The sequence below is a fragment of the Cupressus sempervirens genome, chromosome 7, assembly GCF_028749045.1.
Source record: "Cupressus sempervirens isolate cs-2001-9-10 chromosome 7, ASM2874904v1, whole genome shotgun sequence".
NCBI lineage: Eukaryota > Viridiplantae > Streptophyta > Pinopsida > Cupressales > Cupressaceae > Cupressus > Cupressus sempervirens.
In genome coordinates this window covers 844,621,279-844,630,381 of record NC_143124.1, presented here as the reverse complement: position 1 = coordinate 844,630,381, position 9,103 = coordinate 844,621,279, and the positions used below count along the sequence as shown (strand labels likewise).

At 34.2% G+C, this 9,103-nt stretch overlaps 1 pseudogene; it reads left to right on the top strand.

Moving 5' to 3' along the window:
• Window positions 1–6,553: 6,553 nt before the first annotated feature.
• Window positions 6,554–8,661, top strand: LOC149550051 (putative TPR repeat-containing protein At2g32450 pseudogene; annotated as a pseudogene).
• The last annotated feature ends 442 nt before the right edge of the window (window positions 8,662–9,103 follow it).

The following is a 9,103-nucleotide window of genomic DNA, read 5'->3' as shown; positions in this document are numbered from 1 at the left end:
TCAGTATAGATGAGTTACAGAAACTAGTAGAAAGTATAGTTAAAGATAAGGTAAATACACAAAAACCACCTTCTATCACAACTACTAGTAGTCAATTTGATATACCAACTAGTATAATTGATGCTGCAAGACAAAAGAAGAGTGCAGCTATAGAACAAGGAAAGGAACAAACAGGACAGACCATTACATTTGATCCTACAACACAAATACAAGGTGGACTTCCATAGATAACAATAATTGATCATGGTAAACAGAAAGAGGAGGAACTAGTAAAAACCCCTAGAGAACAGGTGGCAATACAAACACTAATAAATTTTCCTACCTCAGGGACTCCTTCACACTAGCCATTACAAATTTCTATACCATCATCAAGTACTACCAGAGTGGCAAGGGTACTTCATTATGGAGACCCTGAATTAGATGAAGAGATAGTCATACCAAGTTATGACTCAAAATCAATAACCATTGATCAAATCAATGAAGTGCAGCATGCACTAAATAGAAGGAAAAGGTAGGAAATACTCAGGAAAGAATATAAAAATAAGAAAACACTTTATGAGATCAAGGACATCTTTATGGATGCCTTCAATTTGCAATCACCAGATGAGTCAAAGCATATCACAGAGCAATTAACAGATATTGTTGACCAGGTGACAAATGAAGACCTAGAAACCAATGTAAAACTTATGGAATGGTCAGAAAAGAAATTTCAAGGGAGAGTGAACGAGAAAATATCAAGACAAATCACACTTTCACAAGTAGAATTGGCAAAGCTTATTGATAAGGTGAAGAAGGTACTTGAGAATATATTCTCACTGTACAAAAAGTTATGTGATTTTTCATACTTCACACAAGAAAAAAGCCAAAAGATACTAAGCTTGGAAAGAAACTTAAACATTTCAAGCATGCAACTACCAAGTGATCCAACTCAAAGTGTGAAGCATTTTGCTCAATCACTTCACACAAACAAAGAAATAGTTGTATTAACAGCAGATGGGGCTAATATCAAGGCCAAAGTAATACAACTCCAGTCCTCCATTACCCCACATTTAGAGATACTCCATAAAGAGCAAGTAAATGTTGAAAATGTACTTAAGAAAGATCCAAATCTTTCTACACTAGATGGACTCATTCATCTTGCTGCCGAGACTGCCATCCAGCATAAGTCACTAGAAATTGCTCTGAATAATTGGGATGCAGCTCTCAGAATGATTATGGAGGTAAATAGCACATTCTTGGCCAAATATGGTCTTAACCCTTAAAAATTCTTTGACATAAGTGTCAAAAAGGGGGAAGTTACAAATTTTGATCAAATTTTTCAATATTATAATGGAGTTATATAGAAAAAGGGGGAGATATAGATTAATGAGGAGAATAGATACAAAGGAGGACCACTAATATACATATAAGACACAATCAACTCAGGGGGAGTTACAAAATTTTTGAGGTATATACTGTAAAATTGTAAATTACAAATTTTGATCAAAGTTTTCAATATGTACATACCAATAAGATTAGTAAATGTACCTATAAGATCAGTTAAGTGTTTTTGTCACTCATGTCAAAGGGGGAGATTGTTAACCTCATAATGGTTTTTGACATTTGGGTGCCAACACACTTAAACATATTCCACATTGGATGCCAAGTACATCATGCATGCCGAGTGATCTTCATGTGCCGAGTAGTCTTTAGATGCTGAGTGAAGAATCAACTACCGAGTAAAAATTAGATACTGAGTAAAGATCAGTTACCGAGTGAAGTATAAGTGCCGAGCAGAACAAGGTGCCAAGTGTTAACAAGTGCCGAGTGTTAACAAGTGTTGAGTGTTAACAAGTGTCGAGTGGTTACAAGTACCGAGTAACATAAAGTGTCGAGCTACTTAAGGTGCCAAGTGTTTGCAATACTTTAGGAGCCAAGTAACTCAGTACATCAACATAAGAGTTTGTAATTGCACAAACTATGATGCAAACAATTTTTACAGCTGACATAAGGTAAATGTTGAAGGATTTAATGATGAGATCGAATCTTTTATTTTTCCTATGCAATTGGCATGCAACCAATTAATAAAAGATAAGTATTGAATGGAAAATGAAGATTGAATGTGGATCATAGATCCATACCTAACCCTAAATTTTCAAATGTCTTTATAAGGAAGATGAAACTTCATTGTAAAGTGCAAGGAGAAAAAGATAAGAGGTGTGATAAGACATACAAGGGTTTGCAAGGAGTTATATTTTCAGAAGTGAGGATTATTTAGATCACAAAAAGGATCCAGATCAGAGAAAGAATAACAAGTGCCTGCCATCAGCAATCAAGGATTGTAATCAGTCAGGTTTATTCTACCTAATACTTCTAGCAATTGTATTAGAATAAAAATTCTATGGTGATAGGTTAGCTTTACAGCTATTTTGTAAGAACCTTTTTGATTAGGTGATTTAAATCCTTTAACAGGGTAACACTTCATGATAAGTGTTTAAAAGCCTCTAACCAGGTCACTATTGATACAGTGTAAAGCCTTTAACAGGGCAAACCATCAGAAGTGGTTGAACAATATTGCTGCAGTAATTTTTGTGGGTATCATCCCCACCCCAGTTTTACCTTCTTATTCCTGGAGGGTTTTTGGGTTACCAAAATCCAGTGTTAAGTGTTATTGATGCATGTGTCTGGTTTCATGATTATTTGATATACTTACATGGATGCAATTTACTTTTAGTTAAAAGTTTTATTGACAAAAGTATGATACTTATGATTCACCCCCCTCTCATAAGTACTCTTTCCATATTTGAATATTCCAACAAAAAACATCAATACAAATATTCAATGTAATTATTTTCAATATTCAAGAAAGTAACATAACACACTAACTTGACCACAATAAATATTTTATTTATTTATTTCCAATGCTCAGTTTCTTACAAAATGATGTGGGAGCTCGTCACCACAACAAAAAAAGTATACTATGGATATGGGATGACCATAATCAAATAATAACATTGAATCTCTTTACTCTATAGCATCATAGTGAAGTACTTCAACTAACCATACACTGGCGACCATATTTAATGGTGCAGTACAAAATATCTTTGATATTATTACATATTCTATTGAAGAAAACCATAAGGAAAGATGATCTTCAGATGTCAACTGAGATGTCACTCTTTTTATAATCAAAGATCTTCAAATTCCTACACTTTTTGAACAATCTAATATGGCACAATCCCCAATGATGTGAATGCCCATCTTAGTGGGATATGTGGCTTGTAACTCATAGTGAACACCATCAAGCTCCCTTCTAAGTCCGTCTTTGGAGGTAGCATAATGTGTTTTTGCTTTGATATGAGATGCTGGAAAAGACCTAATTATATCATTAAAAAAATCACCACATTTAGATTTTGAAGTTATACATTGATGTGCAATTTGTTTAGTTAAATTGATAAAGGAAAACAAAGTAGATAAAATTGCATCCAATTGAGAACCACCTACTTTAATACTCACCTTATTTTGGATCTAGAAAATTATCACTTCAAATTTCAATTGATACACCATATTTATGTATGAATTACATTCACATAAGAAGAATGAATGAAATAAAAAAGAACTGAACAACCACTGAAGAATATCTTGCTTTTCTGGTTGTTGTCAACAGCTACAAAATTGAAATAAAAAACAATATATCTGCAGTCATTGTTGAGGGAGCGAGGCTATGAAATCAGCATAGCTTTTTGAAGATATCTGCATAGGCTGTAGGATGTATATGTTAATATAGAAACCTGAAATCAGCAATAGGAAAAGTTTGAAAAATGACATTTTAATAAAATGCAGCAAATCATTACTATTATACCTTTTACCAACCAAATCCAGCTTTAAAAAAATGAAACAATCAACATCATCATTCACTATACCTACACTTAAAAAAAGAAGTAATCAGCATCATGAAACAACAATAGCAAATAGGTAAACAGCAAGAGTTGGTATTTTGAAAAATGAAATTGTTCAATCTTTAACCTCTGAAACTAGATCTAGACATAAATGATATGACAACTCATATATATATATATATCCAACCTATATTTAAAGAGATAATATCAATAGTAAATGGAAAATTTGCATGTAGAGTTTCATGTTGCTGAACCTACAAGTAGAATATACCAGTCAACACCAACTCATATGGGAGCTAAACAAAATGATCTATAACAGAAATAAAAATGTGTTAAAGTGAAACTAAATGACATGAAATCTTTTCAACTTACCTCCTATACTAGAAATGGCAAGCAATACCCAACACCACAAAATAAGCCAAAAGAATATTAGAAATGAATAACAATATTACCTGGATCTGTTGTAATATGTGGTAACCTCGAATTTAACCAAAAAATGTGTAGTAAAGAACTAAATTATACAAGATACATACAAAGAGTTCAAAGACTCTATTACCAACTAAATGTTCTTAATTAAACATCACAAATTACTACTACTTCATTATCTTATACATATAAAATAGATTTTGTTGCATCTCCAAGAACAAAATGTAGCAAAGCATGCACAAATAACACTAGCAGACGCATAGCCCAAAAATAGTACATGCATTATTTTTTTAAGTAAAAGGAAAAGTCCTAGAAAATGTAATATATGATTTATGTTATCTTCTACAAATTGTTTTTATCCATCCTTGTCATTTTTGTTCTCCTTCTACGAGGTACTAGATGAATTGTTGTTTCAGATTGTTCATTGCATTGAACATCTTCCTCGTTATTTTTGTCTCTCAATTTTTGAGATCCAAAAATGGCCGCATGTTCAAATTTAGGATTATTGAATGCATCATGTGAATATATTTCCTCCTCATGTTGACTTGTACAGACTTCAGTTGATGAGTTTGACTTTTGAGTTGCCTATACACAACACAATTTAACTATTAAAACATAATATATCTAATTAAATTAATCCATATCATAAAATATACTAATTACTTACATCAAAATGATTACTAGTGATTAATTTCTCCCCTCATTCAATCAAATATTGCTGAAGGCCTTGGGAACCATGTAGGAGAGCATACTTTAAGTCTTCTTCTGAAGCCTCCTTTTCAAACTAGTGAATTTATATTAACAAATAAAACTAAACTTAAGGTCCAATAACTAATTAAATACAATTAACTTGACTTTTTATTTAAATAGAAAATATAACACTTTAAATATTAACTTACCATGCCACCACGAACACTATTATATCCTCTAGATCCAAGTTTATGAGATCCAATCTTTGAAACCCGAGCTTGGGTTGCAATCCTTGTGTCACGCAGACATCTTTTACCTCCTTTTTTAGATGGCGTATAGTTCAGATTTTCATTAAGCTTCCTCTTAAACTTGGCATCTTTTAATAATTCATCCCATCTCACTTAGTCTGTGATCCAAGCTGGACGCGGATACTTTAAGTTTTTTGCCAATTTTGACCTTAGATTATCTCTTTTTGAGCGAATGAACTTATATGCAATATCTAGAATAACATCTTTATTAAAACCAGGATTACCAGATGTGTTTATGGCATCTTTAAAGAGTTCTTCCTTTTTATCATCTAGTTGTCTCCTCCAATCCCTTTGGATGGTATCTCTAAATAGGTTTTTTGCACGGTGATAAATAAAGTGATAAAGTTTTAAGCCCGTATCATCCTTCAACACGTTGCATTGAGAGGTGAGTAAAATTGTTACTTCTTGCAATCCTTTTGTAGTTACTAATGATACATTTGAGGTCTTGGGAGTTGAGGCAAATGCCATTACAGGCACATCAGTTACTTGGTCATTTACTTCCTGTATTTATAAAGGAATTATGAAATCAGTTAACACCCTACCAAAAATATTAAACTATTGCCAAATCCGAAACAAGAATAAAGACATTATTCATAAATGAGAAATGACATAATAGACAATGCTAACAAATAGAATATACAGAGGATACCAATTATTTTTCACATAATTATGCAGCAAAAAATGAATACTAGTTTGTTTATAATATCATTGATGTCATAATTGATAAATACATGCATACATATATCACTATTGTACTAAGAGCTATAGAAAGTTTCAGATTCATTGTTTACATCTCAAAAATGTAAACTACCGCTTGCACCAAGGAATGGTTCAAGGCATAGCCAATAGGTGATTCATCTGAGGTTATGTTCCTTCCTCTTGTTTGTATCTGCAACTTAGGTTTAGTTTTTCTACTCTGATGTTCTTGTAGACGGTTTGTCCTAATTAGTCAAGATTGTAGACTTATGATTGAATAATTGAAGATTTCAAAATTTGAAGGTTAGATATTAGATTTATTGTCTCCTTCTCCTAGGGTTTTTCTTTTTGAGGGTTAAAATAGAAACCTATGTAGGAATAGTATACTAATATCCCGAAATCAGCAAAAACATCTACCAAAAAGAGCCATACACCTTAAGCTATACCATATGGAAACTTTGTATAATTTGAGAGGTTTGTTCAAAGACGTGGGAAGGTAGCAAAGAGTACTAGAAATGTACAGCAAAGTGCTCGCTATCTAGCCCAATCACTAGCATGCTCAGCTTAACAAATTATAGCAGGATGAAGTAGGAGGGTAAGAAGGGCAAGGGTGGTGATATTAGAAATACCATGGGTGGAGGAGATGGGTTTTCTGACCCTGGCTGGTGAAGGGAGTTGAGTTCAAAAAATGGGTGTAAGGATGCTACAGGAGGAGGTAGGATGGCTTGGGAAGAGTTGGGTCCTGATTACGATGCTTTTGTAAGGGATTTGTGTGAGTTGAGAAAAAAGGCAGACAATTCCAGAACCTAGGACGAGACTTTTGATGCTCATATGGCAATAGGGAGGCCTCTATTTGATCACCAGTTGTTTAAGGAAGGATTGGTAAGTTTCAAAAGGGCTAATGAGCTAAAACCTTCAGATGTTCGGCCCCATTTTAGGATAGGTAATACATTGTATGCACTAGGAAGGTACTCAGATGTGAAGGAGTCCTATATATTGGCTCTTGAAGCTGTAGAAGCTACTGGTAATCAATGGTCTTATTTGATCCTACAGATCCATGTGAATCTGGGCATTTCTTTAGAAAGCGAGGGAATGCTTTTGAGTGCTTGTGAGCATTATAGGGAGGCTTCCATTCTTTTTTCGACCCATTATAAGGCATTAACGCATTTGGGAAGTGCACTATTTGGTGTAGGTGAGTATAGAGCTATAGATAAAGCTTTGGAAGAGGCTATATACTTGAGGACCAATTATGCACATGCACACTGTAACCTTGGATCAGTGTTGCATGCCATGGGGGAAGAGAAGAGAGCCATACAAGAGTTTCAAAAAGCCATAGACCTTAAGTCGGATCATATGGACGCTTTGTATAATTTGGGAGGGTTGTTCAAAGACATGGGCAGGTATCAAAGAGCAACAGAAATGTACAGCAAAGTGCTCCCTATCTGGCCCAATCACTGGCATGATCAGCTTAACAAAGAATTATCAGCGCTAGGAGCCAGAGAAATTGAGGGCGCTAAGAAAGCCTTGAAAGAGGCTTTCAAGATGACAAATAGAGTGGAATTATATGATGCTATTGCACATTTGAAGCACCTGCAGAAGTGGCCTAAAGGGTTAAATACTATAATCCAAAGAACAGATCAACGTGGTGGTTATGATACACAAGCACAAATGGGATTGAGTGGGACAAGTTTTGAAGGAGTATTAGTTGTGGAGTCAAATAGGTTCACAAGAGAAAATGAAAAAACCACTCCAAGGCAATACTTGGCATATGCTTTAGATATAAGAGCCTTCCAGAGGCTTACTAGATTGAACCATTGTGATGTAAATCTTTTGAAAAAGGAATTATCCGAAACAAGGGTAACCATTTCTCAATCTAGGAGTAGTGTACCAAAGAAAAATATTCGCAAAGCAGAAGTAGAAAAGATATTGAAAAGATTGCTCCATTTTCTTAAACTAGAGACATTCCAAGGAGTTGTCAAAGTAGTGAATGAAAGAGAGTTACTAATATTGGATGGAAGTGGGTCTGGAAGAGTGGATTTAGGTTTGTTTTTTTCTCTACTTGCATTCATCTATTCAGGTTCTCTAGATCAGAGGAAACAATATGTGTTTGATGCTCTGATGTGGCACTCAGCAAAGGGCATTGGTGCATAGATTCAGAAGATAGATGCATCAAGTTATATTGGGTTGTTAAGGGTAGTATACCTTTCTTCACAAGGAGTTAGCGATATGATGGAACTTCATGGAGAGAATGACATGGCAAGCATTTCATTTCAAAAGTTCTTAGAGATGTTTGAGGATCCAGACTGGGGTTTTGGCATCATGAACACTCTAGTAAAGCTTGAAGCAGGGAACAGGGTGCGGCATGGCTGATCATCTTGTGCATTTTTCTCATATCCTATAATTGGACAAAGATTCAAAGAGTTAACTTCTCAATTCAGCCTCTGTTCTATTTGCTACAGTGAAGGGAAGGTACCAGTGGCATGCAAGAAAGAACAATATAAATTTAAAGAGTATGGAAGTGAAACAGAGGCCATAAAAGATAAGCTCAAGCTATTTGGTTGATGATCATAAATACACTTCCTTTCTCTTGCACAAAGCCATGGAACTTGAATTGTGGACGCTAATGACAATTTTGAGGTAGCTGGTTCATATGAAATAGTTAGCTCATTTTTCCTTCGTCTAGAGAAAAAGCTACAAAATCAATTTGTAGCTTTGCTTGGTTTATTTGGGTGATTTTTCTGGTTTCATTTTTACACTATTAACATAAATAGTAGATTGATACATTTGTTTTAGTTTCAACTATCTTCTTATATCTCAACAAAAAAATAAAAAGGAAGTAACAGAAGCCTTTTTCAACCGCCATTGTTTTAATAGGTCAAATGGATAATTCTATTGTAGAGGGCCTTAACATTGGGAGTTGGCTTTGAGATTTAAGGTCAATTTTTTATCCCAAGGGATTGTAATGAAATATTGACAAACAATTATTGAATGAAAGGTTAGGTGCATTGACATTTGAGGTCAATATTTTATCTTGTCATGCTAATAATTGCTGACAGAGCATAATAGAATGAAAAGTAATTTTTTTGATAAACAATAGGATATCCC